This window comes from Zonotrichia leucophrys, chromosome 20 (genome assembly GCF_028769735.1).
Source record: "Zonotrichia leucophrys gambelii isolate GWCS_2022_RI chromosome 20, RI_Zleu_2.0, whole genome shotgun sequence".
NCBI classification, from domain to species: domain Eukaryota; kingdom Metazoa; phylum Chordata; class Aves; order Passeriformes; family Passerellidae; genus Zonotrichia; species Zonotrichia leucophrys.
Window position 1 is genome coordinate 3,651,469 of NC_088189.1, and position 24,322 is coordinate 3,675,790.

Below are 24,322 nucleotides of genomic sequence, written 5' to 3' on the forward strand. Positions count from 1 at the left end.
TACCACCTTAATTAGCAACTACCAATCTTACTAAGCTTATTGCCTTCTCAAGCAGTCAAAACCCCCCAGACTTTTGCCTCCAGTTCCCCAGATGATCTGCAATAACTTTCAGGTTGCATTTTATTTAACTGATTCTGACCTGAAGCATGAACAGGTTTTGTCCTTCTCAAAAAATAGAGAAGCAGCTAAAAATGTGAATTGGAGAGAAAGTCCTTGCTTCTTTTTATAGTCACAGTTTGAATTTCATGCATGGCAGTAGCTCTAAGGCACTGAAGCTATTAAATCATTTTTAGTTCTACCTATTATATGAGCTGTTTTAGAAGAGAGGAGAACCTACTCAAATATATTTAAAGATAAAAGCAAAACATGAAACAGAGCATTTTGAACGCGTGCAGGCGGCTGCATCAATGGCATTCACGAGGCAAGTGCATTCTGAAGCAATCACACAGAGCCTGGATTCACAGCCCAGAGCATTACATAAACACTGGCAGCTTTAGTGGATGTGGCTGTTTCAGCTCCAGTGTAGCACTGGGAGGTGGCAGTGACACGTCCTGGCCATCACATGTCCCCTTTTCCTCTGTCACTGATTCACACCAGTCCCAGCAATCAGTGCCAAGGGTGGCTTTACACCCAAACTGGGCACAGACCCTCAGTCCCTGCACCAAACTGGTACCAAACATACTCAACCCCTGAGATCTCTGGATTTCCAACTGGTGGAAGATGATTCTCCAGTGGGATTGGGAGAGTTAACTCAAGCTGGGGACCTGGAGTGTTCTCTCTCCTTATCTTTCACTTTCTCCCACATACACCCCCATTATCTTTAAAATGTTTTAACTGCTTCTACTGGGCAGAGGAGGAGAAGAAGAGAGGCAGGGTAGGTTTTTGTCAGAGTAATCACCTTGTTCTCTCCATTTTAATCAAGAGGGTAGGGTTATGTATCCTCACATTTGGGAAAGCAATCTTGAATTGCTGTTGAAGAGCCAGCCTGGAAAAGTCATGCAGTTGTTAATAATGAAACATAAACTAAATGGGGTGCCTAAAAATCTCTAGGGTATTGCCTTAGCAGAGAGCCATTCATAGAACACAGTCATGATCCTCACCTGAGGCTGCAAGCACTGCCATGTGCTGCCCTTTCTGTGCAGGTCTGGGGGAGTTGGACATCCTCCTGCAAATAATGCCTGTTAGAACAAGCTCCTGGGCAGTGGGAAATACCCATGAAATGGTTGTGCAGCTGCTTGTTTTTATATACTAGAGGTGAAAGGTTCACCTAATGAAGAGATACAGAGCCTACCTGGGATTTTGTCTGTATTGTGCACCTTTTTCTATTCTATTTGTGCTTCCTTTTCTTTCAAAGGGATTTGGGGGTGCTTGTGCTTTGCAGTGCTTTGAACACAGCAAGTAAGGGTAGTGTAGAATTCAGACTTTGGGAGGATCTGTGAAAGTCAACAGGAGATGGGCTTAGAAATAACCTGAGTGTTAACATTCTACCACAAGGACTGCTTGTAATCCAGTATGGTATTCAATTTCTTCTTATGCTTTCATAACCGGGGGTTTATGGGTTGTACATATTTTACAACCCATAAAATACTGACAAGTATTTTAGTATTTTTAGCCAAAGGTATTTTTGATTCCAGATGCTCCCAGAGGATTGGAATTGGCCTTTTCCTTTGGTCTGGTTCAACCTCTGGGCTGACTCAGCACAGCAATGATGTCGTCCTGAGATACATCCTTTACCTAAGTACACATTTGTGAGACAAGAAAGGCAAATGTAGAGGGACTCTAGTGCAGATCAAAAGAATCCATATCTTAAATTTCATCTTTCATTATTACTGTGCAAGAATAGAAAAATACTGTTTCCCCATCCTCTGCATGACATGATTTTTTAGATACAAAGCCCTTCATTCTGTAGTAGAAAGATGCTAAAGCAGATTTCTTGTTAAAAACTACTGTTCACTCTGTTTTTCTAACACAAGAACATCCGTGTTTTCCTGAGCAGAAGTTACGTGGTGAAGCAATAACTGAAAAGATCTTTCTGTTTCATTGAAGGAAACAGTTGAACTTCCATCTACATCAAAGGATCTCTTTCTGTACTCCTGGCCATTTTAATGGTTTTCTCTAGTAAATCTGAAGGCTGGAAGAGCAGTTGTCATGGGAACTGGCAACAGATGACTCAAGAAAACAAAATTAAATGTTGGCTTGATGTCAACAGCTAATCTAGTGCCCTGCCAACTGCAATCACAGCTAACATGAGCCTTGCCCAGCAAGCTGTGATTTGAAAGGAGTTGCAGCCAAAGATAGAGTTTCTCACCCCATGAACAGGAGAACATTTTAAAAACTTAAACTAATGAGGGGACCCAAGAACTTTGGAAACAGCGAAACTTAGAAAAACATGGTTTTTAATTGCTGAGTTAGAGCTTTACAGCCATAAATCAGAGTTTCTTCTTTGACATCAAAATTGTGATGTCAAATTAATTACCATTTCAAGATCTGTCTTAGCATTTTCAGAATCCATATGATTGATTTATGCTGGGACAGAGTCCAAAAATTGTTTCAAATTGTGGTTTTAGTGCATCTGTTATCTAGAAAATCCAATTCCTATTCTATAATCTATTTTGCAAAGGAACATTTTTAAGTGTATAATTTTTAGACATGGAATTTAAAGACTTTTTTCTAAGAAATCATATCTAGCTTATTTTGTTTGTCATCAGTAGATTTTAAGGCCTAAAGGGCTGCATTGAGGACTGTAATTCAGAGAATATATAAAAAATTCTCTTTTATATCCAGTGATGGAAAATACAGTCTTGGTTAAGAACAATCTGCTAATACTTGGCTCCTCCTAGTGACTGTTAATTTAGCCCATATGGAGTGTAACAGAAAATAGAACAGTCTTGAAATAAAATAAGAGTGTGTTTAGAGCTTGTTTACATAAACACAGCCTATGAAAATCCATGCAGGTTTACTTACGAAAGTACAGTGGATTAATTAACTATTAAAATCTGTGTGGACACTCATGTTGAGAATTAAAGTGAGCTCAATTTAATTTAGCTTTATTCTGTTCCAAAGTAAATGAACCTAAATTGAATTAAGATTACTTTAATTCTAGGAGAGACTATTCATGCAAATATACTGTGGTTTAATTAAGCTACTTCCAAGCACATGCACTTAGGTAAATTGGATTAGATTTTGTAAGCATTTCCATGTCAAAAAGCCTGTAGGATTCATGGAAAGGGCAACTTTTGGGCTAAAATGCCTTTGTGTGCAGTGATTTATCAGTCTGGCCACTTTAGTAAACAGGCAGTGATTGATTTTTCTCTTTGTTCTGGGATGTGCATTTTTGCCATGTTCTCTCTAGTCTGTACACATTCCAGGTAACTTAATCAGGAAGATTTTCTAACCTTACTGCAGTTGGGGTTTTATGAAGTATATACCAAAATTGTCTACACCCACAACACTTGGAAATTGTGGAAATTTTAGACTCCCAGGCCAGCTTTGTTGTCAGTAGTAAATTGTCAAAGAACTTGTTCAGAACCTACGACAACCTCTTCCCTAAATAGTAATGCTCTCATTAGCTTGATACATAATTAATCCAGTAGGACCTCATTTGCCTTTTTACATGTCTAAAATATATTAAGATGCTTTCTGAATGAGCATCTCACACACATCTAGATCAGTTTAAGTCAGGAATAATCTCAATCTACCCAATGCATCTCCAGGTTTTCCACACTCAGAGGGAATAAAAATCAGCTAAACCTACACAGACCCAATCTCTAGATCCATCCATCCACTGAAGGGACTGAAAATGTGTGTCTGTCTCACTCTGCATGCATGGGGCACACATTTCTGGGTTTGGGGGGATGCAGCTGAGGAGCAGACAACAAGTGGAGGGAGCAGTAGGTTTTTCAGGGGTCAGTGCCTGCCCTGGTGGGTGAGCGTGTCCAGGGCATTGCTCACATGCTGCTGAATGCTCCCAAAAAGCCTCATTTGTGGCTGGCCTATCATGAAACCAAGAGGGAGTTGTGCTACAATATTATGTCTTTGGAGATTGTTCAATTTATGATCTTTGTTCAAGCTTGTGCCTAAAGGCACAATTGAGCCCATATATTGTACATAAAGAGTTCAAAGAAAAGTACATGCAAGTGCAAGTGCCCAATTCATCTGGCTTTTCTTCCACTGCAGCTGCATTGTGCACTGCTGAAAGTAAATAGTGTTACAAATAGTGATAACAATGTGTTATCTCACATCTATTTGCATTATATTCCTTGTTGAGTGGCCTATAAAGAATGCAGAATGAATAAAATGAGAGAATGCAGTTAATGAATAAAATATAAGGTCTAGACTTAAAAAAAAAAAACTTCTCTGTTTATCTTCAATAAGTGTTGAGATTTCTCTGTGGTTTTGGTGGGAGTTTTGACTTTTTAGTGCATCAAGGTCCTTTTCTATTGGCTGTGCATAGTCCTGAGCTGACCTTGGTGCTGAACACTGGTGTGGCCCTCCCTGGTCCACATTCCCTCATCCCTGGAGCTCCCAGGGCAAGAGATAGATGTGAGTTTAGACAAATAACATGTTGGGGTATCCTACTCTTATTAGCTGATTAATGTAGAGCCAGTCTCAAATTCTTACAGCAATTTTGGAGGGAGGCTGATGAAGAGAGGCCCAAAACAACAGTCCATGAAAGCATTACCAGACAGGAAAATCGACAATTCCTGACATGCTGATTTGGATCTGTGGATATGGATGAAAACTTTATCCAGTTTTAATCCTCCAAGGAATGGAAATGTAGTTCTAAGTCCTGTGCCACCTACACTGTCCTCATGTTCAGTTGGTTCATGATTTATCCCATACAGGAAGGACAGTCAGTGTTTTCAGAACTGACTAGAAACAAATTATGTACTTTTATGCAGTGCAGAAATTGCTTTCTCACTGATTATTCTCTGGAAAGACCATCACAAGTGAAAAGGCAGGAGAGATTGTGAGGAATGCTCATAGAATGTGGGAAGTGATAAGAGAAAATCCTACAGGGATTACAGTTGAGTGCTACTGCTTTTTCACATCACTCTTTTCACTTTATTTTATGTTGGCTGGTGAAAAAGTGACCATCCCTGTTTCAAATGGCATGCTTTGTGTGACAAATGTTAGAAGCTACAAAAATCTTATTTTAACAAGCGAGGAGAGAAATACATGTTGTGTGTGATGTTAGGTAATGTCTGTAAAGCTCCCCTTAAAAATTTATTTAGTGCTCAAACTAGGAATTTCAATTGCAAATAGAGAAATTCATCCCAAGGAGTGGTGCTGATTACCAACAACTGCTTCACTTTTGTGGTTTTTGTACAAAATGAACCTGCTTTACTGTTTCTTGCTTTACCAAAGTTACTCTTGTACTCTAGAAGAGTGGATAATTTACAGGCTTCTAAACTTTTCCAGCTTTGGCCAAGTGGAATTTTCTACTGTGCTTCACTGTTTCTGCCTGAAGGTCAAAAACATATATTTGGGGCATATGTAGAAATATTGGTAAATAATTGATGGATGTGGACGTGTATTTTATTTGTGGGGGTTACATAAGCAGATCACAGGATCACAGAGTGATTCAGGCTGGCAGGGATCACAGAAGATCATCCAGTCCAATACAAAGGTTCTTTGCAAGGAAGAGTTTCTAGTTTCTCAGAGAATACTGTGGTTGGAAAATAAACTGAATTTGTGAAGTTCTATCTTGTTACTGCAGAAACAAGGGTACAGCATGATGATATTTCTTTGTTCTGTCATATACCCTAAGAAGAACTCTTATTCCTGTAGAAATCAGTGTTGGTGAAATAAAACCCCCAGTGCTGGGTCTTTCACTGCTTTTGTAGTAGTGCTTAGGTGAAATCAGTTCAGGGTCCCATTATCCATCCCTCACTCCCAGGGCAGTGCTTGGCTCTGTGGTTAATCACACAATGGTCAACAGCGATGGAACTGATTTAGTGACCTGAGAAATCCTGACAGGATCTGTAATTTGCATTAAATACACCCCGATCCTCACTCTGGAAACAGCTGTACCTGCTGTCACAGGGGCTCAGAACCTGCCTCAGTGCCATCTTCACCAGCTGATAATATTCCCATCCACTGTATTCATTTACAGGGTTACAAACATGTATTGATAGAAAGCCCTCAAGTCCTGACCCTGGTGCACTTGGAATGACGCATTTAATCATTCATCACTTGCACTGATAAATCCAGGCTTAATGATTTTAATCATAGCTCAGCATTGCACTGAGTGGCTTCTGTTTGGAAAGCTCTGTGTTGGAATAATCACCTGAGATCTCTGCAGAGCAGAAATGGCACTGCTGACTCCCCTTGGCTACGTTAGGGCTCCAGACTCTTGCCTGGGCAGCAGCTTTTTGTCCCTGACATCCCAACATTAGGTGATCTCTTCCCTCTTGCCCTCACAGGAGCTCTACAAACCCACTGACAAAAGACAGAAATACCAACAGAAAACATATTTAAATGCTCAGCCCTTCACCATTTCAGTGTTTCCCCCTTACAGTAATTTCTGGGCTTGGACAGGGTTTTATACAACTCAGTTGCATAACAACCTTTCAGTGAACCATTAAATTGCTTACACATACAACAAATTTCTGTGACAGATGATGAAAATAAAAATTGAAAAAAGGCCTTCTTGAGAAAATGAAAGGAACTTATTGCCACATTAAAAACCCACAAATATCCTAATTAAGATGGAACAAGACACACAGTGATAGTAGCATGTGAATTTTCTAGCTTTTAAAGTGTAATTGTTAAGACATTATAAAGATACTTCCAGGAATATATTGGAATCTCTGGTCTCTTTTTCTACTTAATGTAACATTAATTTCAAGTCAGCAAAGGTTGCAAATGTTAATTACTGCAGTAGTAACAAAGTTCTCCAAACATGTTAAGTGTATTCAAATGGAAAAGACTTTAAAATAAGAGAGATTTCTTTGGGTTCATGACAACAAGAGAACAAATGCCTCATTCTGCAGTAGTTTTAAATCTAAAGTTTTTGCTTTAAAGAGTAGCTGTTTCCAATTTTTATAAGTATGCCTCTTCTGTAGGTATTTATTAAGTCTAATAGAAAAAAAGCCTCAAAACTGAATCCAAACACAATTTATGAGTATTTAAGAAATACTGAATGTTGTAGTCCTAATTTCACCTAATTTAAAACCTGTTAAGAAGAATTCCTCTAATGCCAATTTTTCTTCCTTGTGAGTGTGTCAGAGAGTCTTCTGATTCTATTTGAGGAGTTCTAAAATTAGCACTCAGCATTCTGATACACAGACAGATTTTTCTCATTAGATTTTTTTTTTTCTTGGAAAACAGGAATCAAAAGAAACAGAAAATCCACTTTGGATTTTCAAGAGGTGACCTACCCCATTTGCACCCAATGACCCCTTCCTCAGTGAGGAAACAAGATTTTCAATAACCACATATGCTCTGTGTGCCAGGTTTGTGCTCTGTCAACTGCCCAAGCCATTACCTGCTAACTCTGACAATTTAATCTCTTCTTACTGGAAGACTTTTAAAGAAGTTGCACAGTAAGGCATTGGAAAATGGAATGTGGGCCAGCTTCAGTGAAAGGAGTCACAATTTATTACCAGCAAAGACTGTCTTATATTTTAGCTCTAATCCAAAGATCTATGAATCTCATAAATAAATGAATGACTTCTAACACAGAAATACATTGGCAGCTGAAATGTAAACTATTATCCAAAGCTATTGCCACATTCACAGAATTTTACATGAGACATTTGGGATGAATGCTTTATGACATTCACATATTTGAAGCATGTTTGCTAAGAAAATCTTGACTAAAACTTCGTTCCCCCTAAGAAATAGAGAATTCCATTCCATGGAGAATACAAAGTGGATGAATGAAGCTGAGATTCTAAAAGAGATGCTTTAAAAGGGTCTGTATTCACTGTAGAGATGGTTTATTCCTGCAGTGTAAGTACCCAGAGGGGCTTCATATCTGGAAGCGTAAAAATGAGAGTCCTGACTCTCATGCAGAAAGGGAAGATCAAGTCTGAGTCTTGTTAAGGAGGCAAAATTTTATTTATGGCATTGAAAAATCTGAAGTTAAGCCATTCTAGGCTTTTGGGGAATTTTTCCCATCAGCAAGAATACAAAGCATCAGCTTCCTCAAGATGTTTATTCATTTGTTTTCCTGTATCCAAAGCTTCCTCTTGCCTTGGCTGCTGCAGTGGCTGTGACACAGCTCCTGCCTTGGGTAACTTCTCTAGGCCTGATGATTCATAGCGACTTCTGCACCAGGATAGATTTGTTTATTTTTCACTTGCATTTAAGAAGCTTTTCCCAGATTTTCAAACATGTGTGCCTAAAATTCAAGTATTTAGAAGCTTAGCAGACATGGGTTTAAAACTCAAAGAATCCTGTTTGGCATGAGGCATCTCCATGACAAATGAATCCTATTAACCTTGTAAAGACTAAGTTCTTGAATTTAAGCACATGTTTGGGAACTTTGCTCTAAGACTCTTTAATTTTTAATAGAGAATTTGCCTAATATTTTTATTTACATTTTGTCATAGCTTTTTTGTTTGTCATAGCTTTTTCCATAACTTCAGTAAGCAGAAGGGAGTGATTTCTGTGCACAGAATAGTGAGAGATGGACATTGTATTTTTTATTTAAATTAACTGCCACTGAAATTAATTAAAAGACTCCCAATGACAATAAGTTGTTGAAACAGTACTTCATTAAACTTATTCCCTAAAGTATCCCTTAGGGAATAAACAATGGGCTGTCCACTGAAGTCCTGTTTATGACTGAAAGCTCTGTTTTACATGTGTTCATTGAATTAAACCAAATCAATTTTATATTATCCACATGATTAGTGCACTTTTTTCAGAAGAAGCAATTTACCTGAGCTGCAGTGGATCCTTTAGTCACTGCCTAAACTATTCTGGAAAATAAACGTGGGTGGTTGGAGATGATGCATAAGAAGACTCAATAAGAGAAAAAAACCTGTTAATATCTATTTCCTGGGGGAAAAAGGATTGTGATTTACTTTAAATTTATAAGACTTTATTGAAAATGCATTTATATTTTTTCCCTGGGTTTTGGCAGTTCTCTAGTCTATGCTCAGGGCTCCAAAGTGGAATTGTTTGCCAGACTCTTTCAGGAATTACATGATTTAATATCTACAGAAACAGACAGTGCTCAGTTGACTTGAAAAATATTTTCTTTAAGAAGAGAAGAAAATTAACTTTGGAACATGGTTTAATTTCCAGGATTTCAGTGTACTACAGATGTAATAAAATAGTGCTCATTAGTAAAAACAAGGTATTACTGAGCAGTCAGTGAAATTTCAACAAAGAGCTGTGAGTATTGATTAAAGTGTACAATAATTCCTGTACCAGTTGTTTTTGGCCAGTTCTGTAGAGACACCTTGCAAGCAAAGACCTTCTAAACCACTTTGTTTTTCACTTGGATCTCATTTTCTGCATCATTGGCACAGAATACTTGCACAGAACAGTCATTGTGGTTTTAAGTCTGCTGTTGCCTTCGTGCAGGAAAGCCAGTGTTTTTAAATATAGATGGTAATAATATGTTCCCACTGACAAAATAATGTAGAAAACCATTCTGAAATATGGCTCTCTAGAAGCTGAGAGCAATGCAGCTGTTCACTGAGTCCTCTCCTGTTTCTTTTAAATCCAGAGCATCTGCCTTCCCAAACACTTCAACGTTAAGTCTCCCTAATGAAGGCATTTAGGATTGCAGGAAGGAAAGACTGTTTTCCTGCATTCTGGGAACTATCACTGAGACTGGGTGGGGAATAATATGAAATGTAAATATTCTAGAAAAAAATAGTAAGGGAAGAGGCCAGAACAGGCTTTCACAACTGTAATTTGGGCTGGAATCTTTTCAAGCAGTGCTGGAGCAGTTTGCTGACAGTGCTACAAGACAAAATTGTCTTGGGAGAAAGGAATCACAGGTTTGATGTGGTAGCTGACTGAAAGTTACGCTGGGGTTGGAGGTGTTTTAATGGCCAGAACATCCCCAGTGTGTTTGTTTCTGGTGTTACACCAAGTCCAGAGCTCTGCTCCAGCATTTCCACTGAAATGTGCGGGTTAAACAGAGATTTTCTGCTGCGGGAGAGAAAAAGAGAAACTTTTGCAACAAAGAGAAGTTGATTTGCAGATTTTGCTCTGGTTCTGCATTTAGAGAGCTGAGCCCAGTTCTGAGCATTCCGTGGGCTTGCACTGTTGCACACAGTCACCATTAATGATCCCAGTGCCTGTCAGTGCAGACATGCTTTTTGTGGTTAAAGCAGGAAATGCATCCATCTGTTTTACATAATATACACAGACCTGGAGAGAGCCCAAAGGGTCCATCCTCGTGTTTCTGTGCAACTTGAAAGAGAAAGTGAAGGAGTTCCAAGGGAGAGCAGTAACAGAGAGTGGAAGGAAATAACATTTTTCTTCCTCGGATTGAGCTGCTGCCTTCTGTGTGCTCCGAGCAACAGCAGCTCTTGAGGTGAGTAGCAAGGGATAAAAGAAATGAATAGAAAGATGGATAAATATTTCCTTCCTGCTAGAGATGCCTTATTTTCCTTAACTGATCTGTTTGCAGGGAGTTTTAGCTGAGGTGAGTGGGCATTGAAGCTTTGGATGTTTTAAATGTATTTCTGGGGTTCTGTATTGAGGGAATGCTGTGGGCTTTTAACATGAAGGAATTAGGATTTCTTGGATCTTTTGCTTGTGATAAAATATGCAAGAATGTGTTATTTCTGTGATCATTAGGAATAGAGGAAAAAATTCCATTGGCTCTCTTTTACCTAAACAAGTAGAATTATTCTTTCATACTTTGTGCTCTGAAAATCCTCCGCTCCAGAACCAGGAATGTTTTCCTCCCAAACTGGGAGCTGGGGATGGTGCTGGCAGATCAATTGCATAACTGTTACACGTGCTGATTTCAGGATCAATAGATACACTTTTCCAGTAGGGAGAGGGATTCATGTCTGCAGTTATGTTGCAGAGAAGCTGGAGGGAATGGGGATAGGAAACAAGGAATTTTTCTCACTGCAAGTGCCACAGTACTTTTGAGTTTAGGATGTGTTGGATAGCTCATTTTTTTCTTCTTAGCACTGATAAGAAAAAGAGTTTTGCTAAAAAAATCCAACAGTGCAAGAACATTTCTGTCTGTGAAACCTCTAAATCTGGTCTGGTAATCTAACAGTTGTCCAGCAAGCCTCTGACTGTATTGTGCTGTAATTTGAAGATGCAGAATGTTTTTATGCTGCCTGATACTTTAGATATTGATGTATATTCATTTTCAAATAACAGCTGAAAAAATCAGGAAAGAAATGTATTCTTTTCTAGAACATGAACTTTTTCAGTCATGTATATAAACCAACATATAGGAGCATTCAGGAGATTTTTTTCCCCTGTAAATTTGGATCTGCATTATGATTAAAGTGCCTGGTGAAATTAAATTCACATACTTAAAAAGAAGCTATCAATTCCTTCATCTCTCACTCTTCCTACACATTATTCATCTGGTATGTGAAAAGCTGTTCTGTGGCTTCCACATAAAAGCAAAGGGAAAAGAAAGCCAGGGATGATTTTGTTAAATAACGATTATTTTCGGGATCCTTCTAAAGCACAAAACAAAATGTTCTCCAGATACTGTGAAAATATATATGTAATTTCAGATAATCACATGTTATATACCAGAAAGCTGCTATGTTAAAAGCACATTATGAAGATTTTAAAAGCAGACACGAAAAACTTAGGAAGTGCCAGAATTATGGTTGCCTCTACAATCTTCACTTGGTTTCTTGTGCATATGCATTGTGATGCAGCCTTAAAGTGCATATCACAAACATTTTTCCCCCGTAATCTGTGAGGGCAGAAGTTATTAATGTATTCAGAGGCTTTTATGGAGTGCCTGTCACTACAGTACCTGCTGGAGAAAAGCTCTGAGCAGTGTGGGGCTGGAGTGTCCACCTCACAGCTTGGAGGGTGTGCAGAGCAGCAGAGAGAGGTTTGAAAATGCTGATTTTGACTGCCTCACTTCAGGCGTGTACCTCTGATTTTCCAGACCCATTAGATAAGGCAGCTCTTTGCATGCTTAGAGAATAATGTCTTACTCAATTCTGTTGTGGATTCTCAACAATCTGAAGATTTACATGTCAGCTGTGCTGTGAAGATGAGCACCTTGTGTAAATGCTTTACTCTTTCCCCCCTGGCAGTCTGGCAGGAGAAAGAACCCAGATCTCCAGGGCCTTCTCCATCTTCCTTTTTCCACAGTTCCCTGACCCATCCACAACTATTACAGCCAAGCCATCATACAATTTCTCAGGGAATGACTGTAGAATATTGTATAAGAATATGTAACTAACAGCAGGCATGTGAGAGCTCTAGCAAAGACTTCAGAATATCAATTAAAACAGCCCCAGACCTTCTGCCACAGAGTTCAGCACCAGGATTTTGTCACGAGCTGCTGCAGGGACATATGGGGTGACAAACTGACCCTTCCCCAGCACCCACCAGGCATTTCCCAAGAGAGAAATGGTGTCTGAAATCGTGGATTCCATTGGAGCCTCTGGAGACTTTACACCTAGATGGTCCAGCCTAGAAAGAATATTTTAATCTCCATTTAAATGAACAGTATGGGGGTTTTTTTCCATTAGATTTTTAGTATTAGTCAATAGATTGAATCTGTAATGTGTAATTTCTAGTAGTGGTAGCCTTCATTGCATAATAATCCATAATGGCTATGCTGTAAGCATTAAATGTTGGACATAAGAGCATGCTATGAGTGCTGCATGATTATTGATATTATGAGTGGGTAAATTATGCTTGATTAATTTATGGAGCTCTAATCTTGTCCACCACCAAGCTCTTGTTTCTGCTGGAAATCTGGCACTATTTAGCAATTATAAAGCAGCCCTGAGCTAACAGAATGTGATTTATGCAGTTTTTAATGGGTTGAAAAGGAGCTGATTTATAGTAGACCTCACGGGGTAGCATTATGTTATTTATTTCAGCATGGTCTTAGTAAGAAGTGCCCAGTACAACTTCAGACTTGTGTGACTGGAGCACTTTCCCTCACTCTCCTGGTGGAGTTTGAGGTGAACAGACCTCAAATGTGAACAAGTAAAGGATTTCCAGTTCTGCATTAATGTTTTCCTGCTCTGTGGTTTTGACCTGAACCCTCAACAGACTCGTGTGGTAAAGAGAGAGTGGAGCACAAAGCTGTTGGGAGGAAGAAATCTGCTTACCTGGGGAAATGGGAATGTTTTCTTTAATGAATGTCCATCAAATGAAATCTGATTAAGCACAGAAGTTATGAAAATCCCAAAGGCCTGTGTGGTGAACAGAATTAGATTCCTGTTTGATTTGTAGCAGACACTCCACCTTTGCATTGCAGTTTGATTTTTCTGGTTCTAACCTCAGAAAGGGATGTCTAGGAGAGGTAACTTTGCATGGTAGGATATTTTCCATCCTTTTTGGCACTTTACAATAAAGGCTATCACTAAAGCAGCTGTAGGGGACATTGGTGAATAGTGAAAATTCCTAAAATAAATTAGATGAATGACTGATCTGATTTACACATTTCCTGCTGTGACCAGAAAACTTTCTCATTGTTTCCAAGCACTGAAAAAAATTTATATTCAAACTTTTTTTTCTTTTTAAAGTTATGGATTTTTTTCATGGCACAAGAATTTTTGTTAATATTTCTAGTGTTTATGAAAGCACTTTCCTTTGATTTATATTGTTTAACTTATTTTTTACTGGAGAGTCCTGTGGCAGATCCTCAGTTGATATAATCAGTAATAGATCAACTGATTTCATAAGAGCTGGAAGGATTTATAGCAGTGATAGTGGATCTGCCCTTGAAAAGTTATATTCCAAAGTGCTTTGTTGTCTGTGGTAGGAAAAGATTTTGTGGTTAAAAACTGGATTAAAGAAAGGATCTGTTGTTCTCAGTTCTTTAAAACTTCGGAAAATTCATTGAAATCTGTGCTGTAGTCTGTCTTGTAAAGCTGGGCTAACCTCCTTTAGAATATTTAAATTGCAATCTCTTCAAAAAAACAATCTTGTTTATCAATTATTTTCTTGGTTGTTTTTCCATCTTAATTTTTGGAATTGTTATATGGCTCCAAAAATTCTCTAAACCTGCCTTGCAGCTTTTACAGCAATAGATTTTCAATTCTAGGTTGCAAAAAACCCCCCAAAATTCTTCTTTGGCAGGACTGTAGAGCCCATTTCTGTGGGTGAGCCTGAGCCATTTACAAATAGGGGCTGGTTTGCTGTGAGCAGTGATCACACAATAATCATGTTATGACAGAGATCTAAAACAAGAATGAAGATGTCAGAGCTACCTAGCAGCAAATGTAAATTTAATCTTAAGATAAAAGGATATCAGATATACCCAAGTGGCTTTTTGCCAGAGATGCTAATTAGAAAAAGCTGGATTATGCAAAGCCATTTGTTCCAAATGGCTCTTCAGGGATCAGGTTAAGGAGGAGTTTCCCCTCTGTGGCTTGGTCTTGTTTACAGAGGTTGTTAATATTTGCAAAACCATCTCAGTGAAAAAAAACCACGTCAAGTTAATAAGAGACACTTAAATGGGACTTTGGAATTTTCAATTTTCAGTGAAAAAAAAAGATTATGAGGAAAAGCTGTGAATTGCAGATAGTGTCAATGGTAGAAGGTTCCCCTCTTACAGCCTGGATCCTTTTCTCTTCAAGACAAGAGGGATGAATCATTTTGGACACAGTAAACAACTGCTCTACCCAACAGCAGTTTTAGGACCTAAAGAAATGAATTCTGAATTTCATCTTGACTGGTTCTCAGGGCACAGCTCAAAAGGTTTGAAGGAGTAAGAGCCAAAATGCAGTTTTATTTTGGGGGGGAATAGGAGGCCCAGTGCATCCAGGTGCTTAATTTCTACGGAAGGGTCCATGTAAAAATGAGGTGATCAGGAAAAAAAGCAAACCCTGAAATAAACAGTCCAGAAAGGAAGATGCCTACAAGATGACTCTTAAGTTGATAAAAACATTCTATGTTTGAAACCCAGGTGAAAAAATATGCCCATAACTCAAGATAAAACTATCATAAACCACAATAAATGGCAGTGGAAAAAATTAAGGAGATTCTGCAGGGGGAAGGTTGGTATTCAGAAATTAAAGTTTTCCAGGATGGATGGAGCAGGATCACCTCAGAAACTCTGGGCATATTTCTCCTTCCCCCTCCTGAGCCCTGAAATGGTGCTCCTGTCACAGGGAAGGATCCTCCTGCCAAAGGCACTGCCAGGAATGTCCTCTCTGTTAAACACACATCCATCCTTTATCCCAGGACTCCAGAGGACATTGTGAGTGGTAATCATACCTTTCAAAGTAAATTAAATTCCTTGTATCCCTTTTACTCAAAGAGGATAAATGAAACCCAGAGGGAAGGGAAAGGTTGCTCAAGGCCAACAGGCAAGTCAGTGGTAGGGCTGTACAAAGAAAAAAATCAACAGATCTTCCAGGTTTGGGGTATCTTGACTCATGCACAAGACATTCTTTATGAAAAGTGACACAAGAAATGTAAATATTGTCAAATTTATCAATATCTGCCTGAAAAATACCACACTGAAGCATAAATACCATAAAACTTGGGGTTGAATCCTGAGCTGACAACACTGCCTGTGTGAGAAGCTCTCTAAAATAATATCTAATTAATCACGAATTTGCTATTGTGCAGCCAGTGGAAATGTATCAGTTTATAAATAGTGTACATAGATCTCCCTGGCTGGATGACAGGATTACTGCTGTGAAATTTTTGCAAATCTTTGAAATCCTGCAAAAGGAGGCATCATCAGGCAGCAGAGGAAGGGATAACAAAGAGAGGAGGGGCCTGGGGAGAGGCAGAAATACAAGGCTGGCCCTGTTAGCAGAAAACTGAATTTTAACCTGCAAATACAGGTTTAAAAACTGCAAATGTGATGCTCCATTATTTAAATATGTGGTAGCACAGTCCCTCCTCTGACTGTGCTACCTTCAAAGATGTTTCAGTTTTAATAGATTATGTGACATTTAAAAATCCAACTGTGGAGAGAGTTGCTAATATATTTAGACTGGGGAGCTTCATTTTGGTCATCTCTGCCTCCAGCTTCCTCTTAAAACATTTAATGGACCTTCATTCCTCTTGGCTTCTCTGAAGTGGGGACTTTAATTTATTTATGCTGATGAGGAACTTTTCAATATCCTCTTCCCCTCCTGTCATTACAGAGAAGAGAGCAACCATTTTTAAAGGAAACTGTTTTTTATCTAGAACATGCAAAATTAAAAAGATACTGGAAAATGCAGCATAATTCAGGCTCACAGCACTCTTGAGACCTAGTTAAAGAATACCTGTTAATGGATTAATTTTTCATGCTCCACATATGCAGAGAAATGTATTTCAGGGAATATATAGTCTCAAATATAAAATCAATTTAAGAGGTAATGTGATGAAATGGTGGAAGCTGATGAAAGCACTGATTTGTTTGAGTATCCCATGATTTGTTAATTGTACAGCAAATTCTTGACCCTTGTGCAGTGGCTGAAGAGGAGAATGCCACATGTGGCTGATCTGACAGTTACTGGAATATTTAATTCAGCCAGCCCTCCCTCAACCTTCTGCTTCTGGTTAATCTATTTTATATCATTTGGCTACCAAATATTCCTTTAAAACTGAAGCAAAGGTCAGGATTATTACACATGAAGGATGGCTCTCTCCCTCCTGTCTTCCACTAAGGCTGCTTGTGCCAACTTTGTGCACCAAATTCCTTCAGATTTATTCCCTGGTCTTTCCTTGTTCTTTAATTCTTTCTATAAAAAGTTCATCTCCCTCCCCCAAAAATCTTAAGATTTTCTTAGAAGTCATGTAACTTAAATTAAACCATGGGCTATTGAGCCCTTATGACTCACTTTACTGAGCTCTGCTGAATAACCACGTGGGCCAGAAAATTTAATTTATTTCTATTGTCTATCTGCAAAATCTATTAATGCTTTTCAAGAAGAAATAAGCTCTGTCACTCACAGAAAACTGAGCTATCAGACCCTAATGTTATTTTTGCAGCACTGTATTTTTTGCCAAAATTAGATCTCAGTCTCTTGCAAGATTCTCCAGACATGATCACCAGGCACCACTTCCTCAGCAGCGCTTGGGAAGATGGACAAACACATCCAAGTATCAAAATTTCAGAATGTAAATTTCTGATTTTCACTTTTGGGGAATAAGCCTTGAAAATTTAATCCACATGCACTCTGCTGTTCAAAAACCAGATGGCCAAGGAGATCCATCCCTTTCTCTTGCTCCCTCCCACTGTTAAAATATAAAAAGGGCAGGGGGATATGTGCAATTTTCAAGGGGATGTAATTCACACGCCTGGCAATGGTAATAAAGCCAAAGGACTGTTTCTCTCCCTGTGTCTGCCACTCAAAAGTCTTCTCCCTTGTTTTCAGTGCCAGACAAATAAAACTGGGCCTGTTTTATGGCACAGGCTCGGTGCCCCATGGAGACTTTACACCTGCACTGCTGCTGGGAGTCAGCTAAAAACACTGCCCAAATTAGAGAAAGCAGCAGGATCCTCTCACCTCTCCCTTTACTCCAGATAATGAGAACTTCTTCCAGTTTTTCTTATTTTTTCTTATCTGGAAGATGAAAGATAGGTGATAATTCCTTTTCAATATAGGATTTAACAATCATCTGGAAGGTGATAAATGCAATAATCCAGAGAAATTAGCATGGTGAAATCCAATTAAAATGGGAGAGAACTGTGGTGATCTGCAAATCCAGAGGAGGCAATTTATGCCAAATGACACATCAGATTATTTTCTTCTGAGCATAAAATTGCACAGCAGCTTCCCCAATACCATTATCAATGCCAGTTACTGTTATTTGCACATGTAACAAGAAACAAATATATCTGTCATTCCATAACTGCTGAAACACTGATGCTTATCCCACTGAGCTACTTTTTTTGGGTAGTAGTTAATGATTTCTCATTCAGAATTGATAATAGAAAATGACACACTCCTGAATGACTTTTAGAATTTTTTTGCCCATCTAAAGATATGGGGCTGCTACAAAAATTGCCCTCAGTTCATTTCTATCCTTGTCTACAGAGTTCTCACTTCTCTCTCAGGTAGGAATGGATCTGGGTTCATCAGCAAACCATGAAACAGCTCTTCCCCCACTCTTAAAGACAGAGCCCAGTTTGAGAGGGGAGAAAATCCCAGGAAATTTGCATTAAACATTGCTGAAGATTCAAAATAGCATTTCAAAGATGCTTGTGAAATCCTTGGAATGAAATATTGAACAGGGGTCTAAAAATGAACTCTGGTTATTCAAAGTAAGCAGCATAGAAAGAAAATTGGTATTGTAAGAAGAGAAATGAAATGTTTACTTTTTATATGTCTGCTCATTAAAAATGTGATTAAATTGATAAGGTGAGATAAGGAGACCAGGTGTCATGTATCTCACTGAAGAAAGCCAGTCAGCATCAGATTTGACTTCAAACTGAATTCCCCTGTAGCTGTGCATTCTGGTAGCGCTTGGTTTTATTACACGTCCTGCTAGAAACTGTTACCTTGCTGTGTTTGTAGGAAATAGCGGCTTCTGCTTTATCTTTGTATCAAACCTCAACCCTCATTAGCCCCTGCTCTCATTTTCTACAAAGATTAATTTGTTTTGAGGAGAATCCTGGCAGGAAGTTCTGCTGGTGCAGGGAGCTCTGGCTGTGGAGGCTGAGCCCTGTGAAGTTTTCCTGTTTGCCTGGAGTGTCCAGGAGGGGATGATGAGCTGAGCCTGTGGAAGATGTGGACAATCCCTGCCTCTGCTTGTGCAGCTGAGTGCATCCACATCAGAACAGCCCAAACCCACAGCCATGATGTGAATCATACCTCCAGCTGTGGCAGCAATATCTCAAATTAGGTCTAAATATGCACATCCTTCATGGACAGCTGCACGCTGCAATCATTGAAAATATTTTTCTGTGGCAGTCAATGCAGTCGTTCTGCACAGCATTCAGGTTTGGTTAAAAAACCCAAAACAGTTACATTATCCATCTGTGCACCCTCAGACCTCACAAACTCTGAATTCTGCCATGTTCAGAGCAAGATAAGGTATCATATCACAGGACAGCTCTGGGGATCTTCCCCAGTCAGGAATTGCTGGGCTCTAGGATTCAGCTCGAGAAGCTAAAAGGCAGAGTTCTGGAGCAACACTCAGAGATGAAATTTCTCTTTCCAGCACTGGATCAACCTGACTCAGGTCCCACTACACATTTTAGCTTTCTTCCTCTGTAAAACACTTGGGTATATAATTACAAAACAGGATTATGTAAGACTCAGCTGTTATGTTGAAGTAACAACTGGAAAACATGACACTAATACATGATACTAAGCTACTTCATGTGGGCTTTTTATTCTTAATGACTGTAGAGTGCCCAGGTTAGTTTGTAAAACAAGATGTCAAGGACCACTTTAATTTAAAATTTGTGTCTTCAAGCCTCAAGTGGCTTTGCAGTTGCCATGATAAAATATATTTACTGAGTGCCAAAGAGCATCATGGAAGAAGAGAGTTGTTTTCCTTCTTAAATGGTCAAAACATAAGTTAAACCTGCCTTTAGGCTAGCTCAGCATAGCCTGAAGCCACCCTGGAATGCTTTCAACAAATAAGAAAAGTTGGCAATTTGGAACACGAACGTTTGGGTTTTTTCAGCTGGCTTTGCCAGTTTTGGCTTGGGAGATGTCAAAGCTTTTCACTTTTAATGTTGCCTAAATACAAAGCAGCACTGCCCTTCTCCCCTTGCCCTTCTGCCACCTCTGGGGGCCAGGGGTGGAGAAACAGAGGGGGGGGGGAAAAGAGGAAACAGAAGAATCAGAGGGAAGAAAAGCCAGGAGGGATGAGGAGACCCGAAGAACCCTTTAATGGAGCTGCAGTTAACTCTTGTTTACAGCCCTTTCACTGTGCATTTAGGCACTGGAGCATTATAAATATGACTGTGTAAGACAGGGCCGTAATAGATGCCAAAATCTAACTTCTAACTCGTGCCTTATCTTGTTTTATTTGAAAATCATCATGCATGCTGCTCAGATGAATGAGATGCATTATTGAGGAGGGGTTAGGAGCAGCCTGGGGAGCTGGGTTGGGTTTGCAGGATCTCTGGTGCTGGCTGTGCCACTCTAAAATCAAGCTCCCAAACCCTCTGTCACTCTGACCTCCATGAGAAGCAGCTATTTTGTAATCAAGTCCATATTATCAGCAGACTCCTTGATGGCTTTTTTTAGATTTTCAACATGTAGTTACGTAATGTAATGTGTAATGCTGCATACATACCCATATTCAGTATAGATACATTATATAGATACAGACCACAGAATAGCTCCTGAACTTGTGGTACAAAAGCCAAGAAGAGCAGACATGAGGGCAGAGCATCTGTTCTGCCCTGGAAACAGAGATGTTCTGCATCCCCCCTGCAGCTGTGAAAATCCTCTTCTCTCTGCTCCTGTGGCAGGAGCTGCTGGTGAGAGCTGAGGTCACTGAGCACAGTGAAGGGCACAGGGCTGGAGCCACCATGGGCTGTCTCGTTTTTGCCACCCCAAGCTCAGAGCTGAGATGCTCCCTGGGTTTCCCATCACCTTCTGGCACCGCCAGGCTCTGCCATCCTACAAGAAGCTGGTGTTGACACCAGGTCTGTGCACGAGGGCTTTTAACAGCAGGACAGGTTTCCTGCAGAGCAGGCATGGGCAAATGACCATAATTCTGTCAAATCAGCCAGAGCTGGGTTACACTTTATGCCAGCTCTGTGCTTTATGCCAGACTGATGCCAACTGGGGGATGACAGACAATTCTTGATACAGCACAAAGTACAAGTGGTGCAGAGAAATGATACCTGATCCAGCAAAAAGCCTGCAGGAGCAGTGTGGACTAATCAATGTATTTTAAACAATCTGAGAGGGCAGAATGAATTTCTATTGGATCTGCACTTTGTACCATTGGAATTGTGGTCATTTTGATCTGTTACTGAATGCCCTAAAACTCAATTTATTGGATACCAGCCCAAGAGTCTGTAAACAAAGACCTGCTTGACATGTCTGTATCTTCTAAGAGAAGAAGATTTAAATTCTTGTGGAAGAAAAGTTGTGTTAGGGGGTCTGAGCTGCTGTATCTAATCCCATGCCATGCATACATCATGGAAATACATAATTCCTCCCATCCAGCAGCCTGCAAATGGGGAATGCTGCTTAGCTCTCCATTTTAGAGCTCACAGCCATGCAGATGCTGCAGAGATAGAACTGGGTTTGGGTTACTCAGAGATCTCTAGCACAGTGTTCACTTTACAAGTCCTTTGCCTCCATTTCCTTGTTAAAGCAAGAACAACATCCAGAGAAGTATTTTATTTTCAGCTTTAAGCCTTCTGTTCAGGTTTCACTGTGTTTATTGTGAATCACATGTTTTGGGCAGCACACCCCTGTGTTTTTGTGAATGTGATCTCTGCATGATCCCACCAGGAATGCACAAGACACATAACTCATAACTCTGGAGTGAATCCCTAGAATGGCACCTGGGTGCAGAGTCAGCATGTGAAGAAAATTACCAAGTCCTAGCACATGTCAAGGAAGTAAAGCCTAATGGATCAGGTGCCTGGAAGCAGGATATGAGCTATTGAGTATAAAATGTCCTTTTAAACTCCTGGGGAGGTGTTCTGTTTGCTGATTTATTGTGACAGGACTTCTCATCCTCTGCCCACATGAAATGTCATCCCAGCTCTGGTATCAATTTCATCCCTCTGCAGGGAGATCATGGGGACAGAGCAACACCTGCTCTGCTCATCTTGGGACATTGGGTTCGGCTCAGGCTTGGCTGAGCAGCACCTGGGGAGGTTCTGCTGCTGCATTAGCTCTGCCTGTTCTTGGGCATGAAGGAAAATCTGTGGCTTTCAGGGCTGTCAGTCTGGGATCCCCCAGTTTGCTTCCCCCAGCACTGAAGGACAAGATGGGTGGGATTCTAGCAGGGGTGTAGTAGCCATGGGATGCAAATGATGCCTTGTCTCTCATCCTGCCTTCTTCCCAAATAAATGTGTGCATTCTAAAGCCACTATCTGAACTCATCATCCAAAGGCTGTACTGATAGCCAGATGGCAGAATCATAATTTTTTGTTCTTTCAAGCTTTTCCCCAGTAGCTTTAAATAGAAGAATAAATTTTCCACAGAGAAAGAATCTTCTATTAATAGCATTAGATCATTTCAGCACTTGAAAAGAAGAAATTAGTTGGGGGTTTTTATAAGGGTTTTTTTAATACTTTCTAAAATATTATAAGTTCTTTTATTGTGCAGGCAAGAGTGTCCGCCTTCAGAGTTTTAATTACTAGGGAAAAAAAAATTCTCCTTCTCCGAGTTCAAAAAACAAATATAGTGAATAAGATTATGAGAAATGACTTAAAATAAACATCTTCAAACAATCTGGCCCTATGTGTCAGCTCTCTGTCATGCTTTGATAATCTCATTCTGTTGTTGAAATAGATTTACACAGATTGCAGAGGAGGCTTGGAGCCGATTGAAAAGATTTCTGCTTATCCAGTGCACTGAATTGCCAATCAGAGGTGATGTTCTGGGGGGCAGACTCAATAAATTTCTCACTGTATTTTCTCATAACTGAGAAAATTCAGCCAGTTCCACTCCTGTGATCACACATTCTACGATCTCTCCTCATTCATTAAAGAAAACGAGAGGAAAACAAGCTGCAGGCTTCACCGCCTTTCCCAAATAAACTTTGTTATCCTCTTATGTAAAACACAGGGATATTCCAACTGGCAAAGAGCTTTATATACAGCCTCACTTAAAAGCAAAACCATAAAACATGTTTTGTTCTGCAGTCACCAAAATTCCAGTCATTTATAGCAATGAATGGGCAATGTCAAAGGAACATATGGTATTTTTAGCTCTGCTTCATTACCCAATGTTGTAAACCAACCCTGAATACTTGTAATGTCTAAAAGCTTTCTCAGAGAAGAAAGGCTGTTCCTGCATAGTCTTGATTAAAGTCAGGCTGTTCCTGTGCAGAGGCTCAGCAAACTGCAAGATGAGCAGTCAGAGCTGTGCAGAGGTGAAATGACAGCAGAAACTGGCTGTGAAAGCAGAATGGGAAGGAGAGCCCAGTGAGAAAGGGAAGAGTCCCTGGTAGGGAGATGTGATTTCAGTGTGACCACTCCTTGTCTATGGGCAGGAATTTAGGACTGAATCTCTGTGTTAGAGGCAGATAAGCTGCAGCCAACAGGACTGAGCCAGGGCACGCTAAGGCACAATCACACAGGCCTGTAAGTGCTGTACAGCTGATGGGCACATTTGATACCAAGGGTCTCTGTTAATACTTCACAACATCTTTTTACTCTTGTGTGTTTGCTCTTTGACCCCCCAGTGAATTTGGTTTATGATTAAGTTGACCTTTTTTGCTTTTTCCTCTCACTGCACAAGATCCTTGACGTGGTTTGCTCTGCCCTGCTCAGTCCAGACATGAACCAAAGGAAGAGGGGTCTGGCTTCTTCTCAATAAGTTCTGGCATTTCAGAATGAAGGATGGTTTTCCCCCATTGTTTCTAAATATTTCTTAGGCAGCCTCAAACAGATTTAGTTTGGATGTAACTTACACTGTACAGGAAGGGACATTGGATGAACTCATTATCTTAGAACAGCAGGGAGCAGTGTGGCAAGCACTGAACACCCTCCCAGTTCTTATAAAAGCCTGTGGATTTCAGAGTTTCTTGGAACATCACAGGATCAAACCCAAATTATGCCTAGACCAGTGAAATTCAATACTGTCATTACACAAAACAATCCACAAAGTCACAGCAGTCTGAAATCTGCAAATGCTGGAGAACAATTAAATGAATTTCAAGAGAGTTGTATGGAAACCCTCAGGTATCTTTGTTATTATTACACTCATAAATAATCCCTTTTTGCAGCTAAGATATTGTCACTTCCTCTGTTGGTTCCCATGGAGGTTTTTGGTACAAGGAAGCTTTCAGGAGGTTTTTGTGGCTTTTTAGTGGTACCCCCAAAACACACAGAGGCTCCCTCCTGAGGAAGAAGTTATTTCAATATTGTGGGGGGTTCTTGTTCCCTGCTCTCTGTGACTCATGCAGGCAGCTGAGAACACAGTTAAAATATGAGTGCTGAAAAGAAACTGAGAAGAGGGAGTAGTTATTCCACTTCTCTTTCTCTTGGAAGAACTAAACCAAACATAAATTTAGGTCAGACAGGGTAAAAATATTCCATGCTGGTTTTCCTTCCAAGCTGTTTGGGCTTAGTGAGACA

General features: G+C 39.8%; 1 protein-coding gene across 4 annotated transcripts in view; it reads left to right on the forward strand.

The window, feature by feature from the left end:
• Positions 1-24,322, forward strand: part of PHACTR3 (phosphatase and actin regulator 3) — a 99,267-nt gene that overhangs the window by 17,122 nt on the left and 57,823 nt on the right. Inside the window, exon 1 of one of the 4 annotated variants that reach the window (XM_064730351.1) lies at positions 10,242-10,504. The exons of 2 other annotated variants lie outside the window; for them this stretch is intronic. The gene's annotated coding sequence lies outside the window, so the exon portion shown is untranslated. Of the gene's footprint in view, positions 1-10,241; positions 10,505-24,322 lie in introns of those variants that run through there. One more of the 4 variants, XM_064730350.1, reaches the window with a different exon arrangement.